The following is an 8,543-nucleotide window of genomic DNA, read 5'->3' as shown; positions in this document are numbered from 1 at the left end:
TTGTCTTGTGGAAATCATCTATAACAACACAGATTCTATTAGAGTGGAAAAATCTAAATGTGCAGAAGATGAAGGTCCTAATTATACTCTAACTACTGCACCAGAAAGTTACAATGTTCATTAGCATGCAAATTTCCTGGATGAGTTAATTTGCACATGAAATGGTATAAATCTCATGCAGTTATGAGAGTTAACAGTAAACCTCGCTCTTTAACATTTTGCAGCTAATTTAATAGGATATCTGCTCCATTCATCTGGAACTTTCTTCTCAATTTTCCCTCTTTCCTGTTGTACCAATTCTTCATTCTTCTCTCAGTATCCTACATACTGTATCCTAGACAACAAGCCTTGCTGCTCTCTTGGAAGACTACGGCAATCCATTTTCACATTGTGTCCATCTTGTCTACTGACGCATCCTCGTCAAGGTCTTGCAAGGCCTGAAATCTGTTCCTAAGGCAAATATTGAAAGCAGATTTGTATGCTGGTGACCTTGAGCTTGTCAACATCAAACGGTCTTTGTACATGTGCTCTGGTCCCTGTGCTTCTCAGCCTGAGTTTCAACACTGCTACAACAAGGTAGTGATCACTTCTTGTATCTGCTCCTCTCTTCACCTTTATCTTCTACTAGGATCAACTGCACATGCCATTGATCATCAAATGGCCAGTCTGGTTCTTGCTGTGTCCATTGGATGAGCACCATTTCAGTTTGTGGACTTCACAGTTTAGAAAGAGAGTCCCTCCTATGACCAGGTTGTTCATGGCACAGAAATCCACCAGCCTTTCAGCTTTATTCATCATTCTACATCCATGTGTGCCTATGAGCCGTGTGAAATGTGAGCTATTATTTCCCACTTTGGTATTTAGATCTCCCATGATGATGATTATATCACGGTGTGGTGTTAACTGTACCTTTGATTGCAGCTGTTCTTAGAAGACACCTTTTTCTTCAATGTCAGTATCATTAGCTGGAGCATAGCACTGGATCATTGTCATTTTCACTTGCTCCCCCTTCAGCCTGACTCTCATCCAGTTGATTTGTTTTCATTGCAGCAAGCACTTCTCAGTGCTTTTCTTCAAAACGACAGCCACACCATTATGATGCAGACCATCTTCCCTTCCCGTGTAGAAAATTGTTTCACCACTTCCTGCCTTCAGTCTGGCGACCCTGTCCATCTGCTTTCACCAATGCCTAGTATATGGAAGCTGTAATGAGATATTTCTGTAGTTATTTGTCCCAGAAACCAGTTTTGATCTTGATGATGTTCAGGGCTTTTTTCATCATGCCAATAGCTTTCTCTTCATTTTCACAACTGTCAGCCATGCAAGTCCCAGGTGGAGACTCAGGAATACCATCGCACAAGGACGTAGAGGGATTCTTAATTGCTGTTTCTCTAACAATTTTGATTGACTAGTCAGGGTTGTTAGCCTGAGCTGAACCCTGGAACCTGGAGGATCAGTGGACCACTCTTCATCTGCTCTGTTTTGGCATGAGTGATCCTAACAAAAGCCAAAGTTTAAGGCCTTGACTCCAGCTAGCATAGGATCATTGAAGCACGCACACAAGCCTCCAAGCAATGACAAGTTTGTAAGAAAAGTCTACATTGAATTCAGACTTTGACTATGTATTATGTTTGAATATTTCCATTTTGACTGTAGTCATATTGTTAACGCCACAGTTTTGTTTCCCAGCAATTCTTTTGTGCTGCAAAGGGAATTTAAGGGATCAATCGAATATTATTTTTGCATAAGTAGCATTTTTTGCCCCTGCATCTGGCAATTTCAAAGATTTGAGTACATAATCTAGGCTGACAACCAATATAATTCTGAAGGAGTGTTAAACAAATATGTAACGGTCAAGAACTTAACTGTTTTTACATCAACACACACAAAATGCTGGTGGAACACAGCAGGCCAGGCAGCACCTATAGGAAGAAGCGCTGTTGACATTTTGGGCCGAGACCCTTTGTCAGGAGTAACCGAAAGGAAAGATAGTAAGAGATTTGAAAGTAGTTGGGGGAGGGGGAAATGCAAAATGATAGGAGAAGACTGGAGGGGGTGGGATGAAGCTAAGAGCTGGAAAGGTGATTGGTGAAAGTGATACAGAGCTGGAGCAGGGAAAGGAACATGGGACAGGAGCACTCGGGAGAAAGAACGGAGGGGGGGGGGGGAACACCAGAGGGAGATGGAGAACAGGCAAACAACTAAATATGTCAGGGATGGGGTAAGAAGGAGAGGAGGAGCATTAACAGAAGTTAGAGAAGTCAATGTTCATGCCATCAGGTTGGGCTCTACCCAGATGGTATATAAGGAGTTGTTCCTCCAACTGAGCTTACTTCTTTGACAAGGACTCTCCTACCCCCACCGATGACCCCTTCTCCTGTCTTCAACCCTCCTCCTCTTCATGGACACCCCGCTCTGGTCTTCTGCCTGCTCTGGATCTCTTTATTGCTAATTGCCGATGGGACATCAACCGTCTTGACTTCACCACACCCTGTTTCAATTCCAACCTCAGTCCTTCCGAACGCTGTGCTCTCCGCTCCCTCCGCACCAATCCCAACCTCATTATAAAGCCCGTTGATAAGGGGGGAGCTGTTGTTGTCTGGCGTACTGACCTATACCTGGCCGAGGCACAGCGACAACTCTCTGATACCTCCTCTTATTTGCCCCTTGATCATGACCCCACTAAGGAGCACCAGGCCATTGTCTCCTATACCATCACCAACATTATCAGCTCTGGGGATCTCCCATCCACTGCCACCAACCTCATAGTTCCCACAACCTGCACTTCCTGTTTCTACCTCCTACCCAAGATCCACAAATCTGCCTATCCAGGTAAACCCATTGTCTCAGCTTGCTCTTGGCCCACTGAACTCATTTCTGCATACCTTGACACTGTCTTATCCCCCCTTGTTCAATCCCTTCCCAGGGTGAAGCTTTTCATTCCAGGACGAGGGAGATGTCTTCCTTTTTTAAACAAAGGGGCTTCCCTTCGTCCACTGTCAATTCTGCTCTCAAATGCATCTCTCCCATTTCCCACACATCTGCCCTCCCCCCATCCACCCACCACCCCACTCGGGATAGGGTTCCCCTTGTCCTTACCTACCACCCCACCTGCCTCCAGGTCCAACATATAATTCTCCGTAACTTCCACCACTTCCAACGGGATCCCACTGCCAAACACATTTTTCCCTCCCCCCCTTCTGCTTTTCGCAGGGATCGCTCCCTACGTGACTCCCTTGTCCACTCGTCCCCCCCATCCCTTCCCACCGATCTCTCTCCTGGCACTTATCCTTGCAAGTGGAACAAGTGCTACACCTGCCCTTACACTTCCTCCCTCACCACCATTCAGAGCCCCAGACAGTCCTTCCAGGTGAGGCGACACTTCACCTGTGAGTCGGCTGGTGTGGTATACTGTGTCCGGTGCTCGCGGTGTGGACTTTTATATATTGGTGAGACCTGACACAGACTGGGAGTCTGTTTCGCTGAACACCTATGCTTGGTCCGCCAGAAAAAGCAGGATCTCCCAGTGGCCACACATTTTAATTCCACGTCCCATTCCCATTCTGATATGTCTATCCATGGCCTCCTCTATTGTCAAAATGAATCCAAACTCAGGTTGGAGGAACAACACTTTATATACCTGCTGGGTAGCCTCTAACCTGATGACATGAACATTGACTTCTCTAACTTCCGTTAATGCCCCTCCTCCCCTCTTACCCCATCCCTGACATATTTAGTTGTTTGCCTGTTCTCCATCTCCCTCTGGTGCTCCCCACCTCCTTTCTTTCTCCCGAGGCCTCCCATCCCATGATCCTTTCCCTTCTCCAGCTCTGTATCATTTTCGCCAATCACCTTTCCAGCTCTTAGCTTCATCCCACCCCCTCTGGTCTTCTCCTATCATTTTGCATTTCCCCCTCCCCCCACTACTTTCAAATCTCTTACTATCTTTCCGTTCGGTTAGTCCTGACGAAGGGTCTCGGCCCAAAACGTCGACAGCGCTTCTCCCTATAGATGCTGCCTGGCCTGCTGTGTTCCACCAGCATTTTGTGTGTGTTGTTGTTTGAATTTCCAGCATCTGCAGATTTCCACGTGTTTGCTTTTACATCGTTTGTTTTTGCACATTTCATTTTATGTTGAAAGTGAAAAACAAAAAAGAATTTCAAATACTGGAAATCTGAAATATAACCAAAAAATGCTGCAATGCTGGGTTGATCAGGCAGCATCTATGGAGAGGTGAAAGGAGCTGACATTTCAAGTTGATGTCTTTTCTCAAGGGGCAGTAAATATTAGAAAATAAGCATGTGCTAAGTTGCTAAAATGGAGAGAGGTGGAGAGGAGAGGACAAAGAGGGTGGATGCCATGAGTAGATAAAGGACACAAATAAGAGCAGTGATGATTGAAAGATGGTAATGAAGGCTTGATGATTGTGTCTGATCAGTCTGCAAGTGTAAATGGAGATGAAAAGAACAGAAGAAAGAGTAAAAATAATGCTAGAACTGTGACATGCAAAAATAAAACACATGCTGGAAATTTAATATTAAAAAATACTGGAAATAATCAGCAGATCAAGACAGTATTCATGAGAAGATAAATACTTAGTCAACTTTACAATTTGATGACCTGCCATCAGAGCTAATTGAAATGTAAACTGGAAAGGCATTTAATCTGAAATTGTTGAATTCAGTGTTGCCCTCCCTCCCCTAAGGACTATTGAAAGCTGTTCTTTCAGCTCATGGGACTGTGCTGGACAATGTAAAAAGTTCAGCATGTCAGGCACCTCTTGCACCACTTTTGGAAAAATCTTCAGTTCCCACATTCCAATGGAAATTCACCATTCTCAATCCCAAGGACACACTTAGTGAAAGAAATAATAAACGGTCCATTTGGGAATGAATTGGAGAACTAAAATTATGACAGCTACAGTATAAAGTTCAGCCTTGCAGACTGAGTGAAGCTGTTTTACAAAGAATTTACCCAATTTGTATCACACACAAAATGCTGGTGAAGAAGAAGAAGAGATTGTAAAAGAACCTCCCCTTCCTGTCTTCTCCTATCATTTTGGATCTCTCCCTCCCCCTACCTCTCTTACTCTCTTACTACCTTTTCTTTCAGTTAGTCTTGACGAAGGGTCTCGGCCCGAAACATCGACTGTACTTCTTCCTATAGATGCTGCCTGGCCTGCTGCGTTCCACCAGCATTTTGTGTGTGTTGCTTGAATTTCCAGCATCTGTAAATTTCCTTGTGTTCCCAACTTGTATTTGGTTTTCCCACTTTAGTGGTTACCTCACTGCGAACACCAAATGTAGTTTGCTAATTTGGAAGAAGTGAATTGCTGCATCAGTTAGAAGGACTCTATACCTCCGTTGATGTGGAAGGACGGGGTTTCCACCATGTCACAGTCACTCTCCATGTTCTCTCCATCTCTGACTTTTCTCTCTTTGTCTGTCTTGTAATGTTTCCCAGTGCTGAAGAAAAGTCTGTGACTTGAGATGTTAACTCTGTTTTTCTCTCCACTGATGCTGTTTGAGTTACTGAGTATTTCCAGTACTCCCCGTTTTTGGTTTTGTCTCTGCCCACCACACGTTACTGCAACTTGATATTAACCTCTCTCTTTATTCAAATACAACATGAAAAACAAATTTCTTCAGATTTCCTTTAGTTGCAAACTGGTGGTCTCAATGGTCAGTATGAATACTCTCTGTTTAGTATTCATACTGTTGTCATAAAAAAGGGAAAATATTTTTAAAAGATCCATGTAAAAAGGAAGAACTTCTTTCTTGGGGGCCAACTTAATAATTAGTAGTGGCCTATTCTCTGGTCCAGCAATCTTAAATACAAAAATAATGTGCAACAAAGTTTTATCATGAATATAGTTTTCACTTTAATAACGTTCATTGACCAAGAACCAATTAGAGGGCCATGGTTTTATGCAGTTGATCATTGCAATGATTAGTTAGGTTCATACCTGTGGGTAAAACATAAAAAACAGTTTCATTTTATTAAAGTTATCAGAATATTATATTTAATACATTCTATATAATTTTTACTGGTACACCACTTTTTCCAAATAGTTATGAACACCGCTAAGATTTCACTTACTTTACTGTGGCAATGAATTTAGAGAAACAGTGCACAGCAGGCCCTTCTGCCCCTTCAAGCCATACTGTCCAGCAGACCACGGATTTACCTCATGCCTAATCACGGGACAATCTACAATGGTGAATTAACCTACCAACTGGTACATCTTTGGTCTATGGGAGGAAACCGGAGTCCCTACAAGGAAACCCACGCACAAACGGGAAGGAACGTACAGACCTGCTTACAGAGGATGCTGGAACTGAACTCTGAAGGCCTGAGCTGTTGTAGTGTTGCACTAATGACTCCATTACCATGGTGCCCCAATAAGCTACTAAAATCAGGGGAAAATCCAAATTTTGCTGCAACCTATGTAATGTTTGTGACAGAAATTAATTAATAATGTGTATTTTATGTGATTACAAATGCCTGTGGTATCAAATTTAGTGGTATTTTGTCTGCATTATATGACAAACCCGGTGACATCTTGTTCACCAACTTACTCATATAGGTGAAATACATTGGCCTTTGTGGGAATGCTTGCTTTAGGTATGAGATCATTTGTCTGATAATTAGCATGACAGCATGAGTGTTTTCAGCTGGATTGAGTAATGTCAAAAGCTGTTGAAACATCTGCATATTGTCTGCTGTTAAGTGCACAAAATCACAGAAAAGAGCATCATTCCCAAAGCAAGATTGTATAGACCTCCACATTGCACTTTATCGCTCCTTGGATAATATGTAACAGATGGGAAGGTATTGGGGGTCAGTGATAGGGTATGAATTGATATGAGAAGTTGAAGCCATCCTTGATCCTGAGGGACTACCTCAAAAGTGTTCATACATTTTTTCATGCAAAATGTAATGACTACTCCAGTGAAATGCAGTGTCAAATAACCCATTTTCATTACATTATGTGTAATAGTCAAATAATTTAAAGATGCTCTACACATGATAAAACTGTTTCCAAATAATCATTAGTTGAAGTATAATTATGAAATAGTCTATCTAAACAATTAGCTGTAGGTAATTCCATTTTGATTTCAAATAACCAAACATATTTACAAAGCACGAATTCCCCTGTTGAACAAGTTTTGGACTTAACAAATCCCATTGGGAATTTAGAATTGCTGAGTGTGGTACACCAAGGTTACAACTTGTTAAATTTTTTTTCTAGACAATGAATCTCAGTAGAATTAATGGGAAGAGATAATGTGGAGTTAGTGATGTGGTTCCATGGAGTGTGCAGGAACATAAAGATCTGTGGATTCATGTGCAAAGATTTTTGAACATTGCAGATCTTATTGAGAGAAGCTTACAAAATGGAGGTCTGGTGTTGGGAATGGAGTCCTTCATCCTGTGATGAGCCATAGGGATATGTACTGGGTCTCCTGTTGTTTGTCATGTACATTAAAGATGTGGATGTAACGTGATTAGTAAATTTGTAGAAGACATCAGAACTAGTGGCACGGTGAACGATGAAGAAGGTTACCTGAGGGGTATGACATTACATAGGTCAACTGGAAAGAAGCCAAATGAAAGCAAATGGAATCTTATTCAGACCAGTGTGAAGTATTACACTTTGGAAAATTAAACCAGGGCAGGATATACACAGTGAATCACAGGACTCTAGGCATGTTGTAGAAAAGAGAGAGCAAGGGGTGCAAGTACATAAGTTCCTGAAAGTTTTGAAACAATTAGATAGGATAGTGAGGAAGACATATGCCACTCTTGACTTCACTGGTCGAGGCACTGCACTTAAGAGTTGGGAATGATGTTACAGCTGTACAAAGCATTGGTGAGACCACATTATGGGGTATTGTGTGTACTACTGGTTGCCGTACTTTAGAAAGAATGTGCTTAAGTTGAAAAAGCCACAGAGAACGTTCACAAGAATGGTTCTAGGAGTGGAGGTCTTAAGTTATAAAAGAGAGAATGAATAATCTGGGACTATTTTTCTTGGAGTGAAGGAGCTGGGGAGGAGTGACTTGACAGAGAATTATAAAATTATGAGGGGCATAGATAAAATAGATTTTCACAGTATTTTTCTCAGGGTAGAAGAAGTTAAAACTAGAGAGCATAGACTTGACTGCTTTTTACATAGACATTGGAAAAAGGTTTAAAGGGGATCTGTGGGTCAAACGTTTCACGTTGAAGATGTTGGATATATGAAATAAGAGGAAATTTTAGAGGCAGATCAAGTCCTGGGTAGGTCTGTAGTCTAGTGTAGTTTTCTTTTCTGTGTTGTTTTCACATAGTTCAGTGTAATTTTTGTACTGGTTCAGGTAGCACCATGGTCCTGAAAAACATTGTCTCATTTTTACTGTGTACTGTACTAGCAGTTATGGTCAAAATAACAATAAAATGTGACTTCACTTAACTTGACTTGAAATTAGAATGATTAATAGTCAGGCAGATGGGTAGGGACAGTTTGGAGGCAAATGGAGCAAACGGGAAAATTTGATTAG

This window comes from Hypanus sabinus, chromosome 2, assembly GCF_030144855.1.
Source record: "Hypanus sabinus isolate sHypSab1 chromosome 2, sHypSab1.hap1, whole genome shotgun sequence".
NCBI lineage: Eukaryota > Metazoa > Chordata > Chondrichthyes > Myliobatiformes > Dasyatidae > Hypanus > Hypanus sabinus.
Note: the sequence above shows the minus strand (reverse complement) of the source record.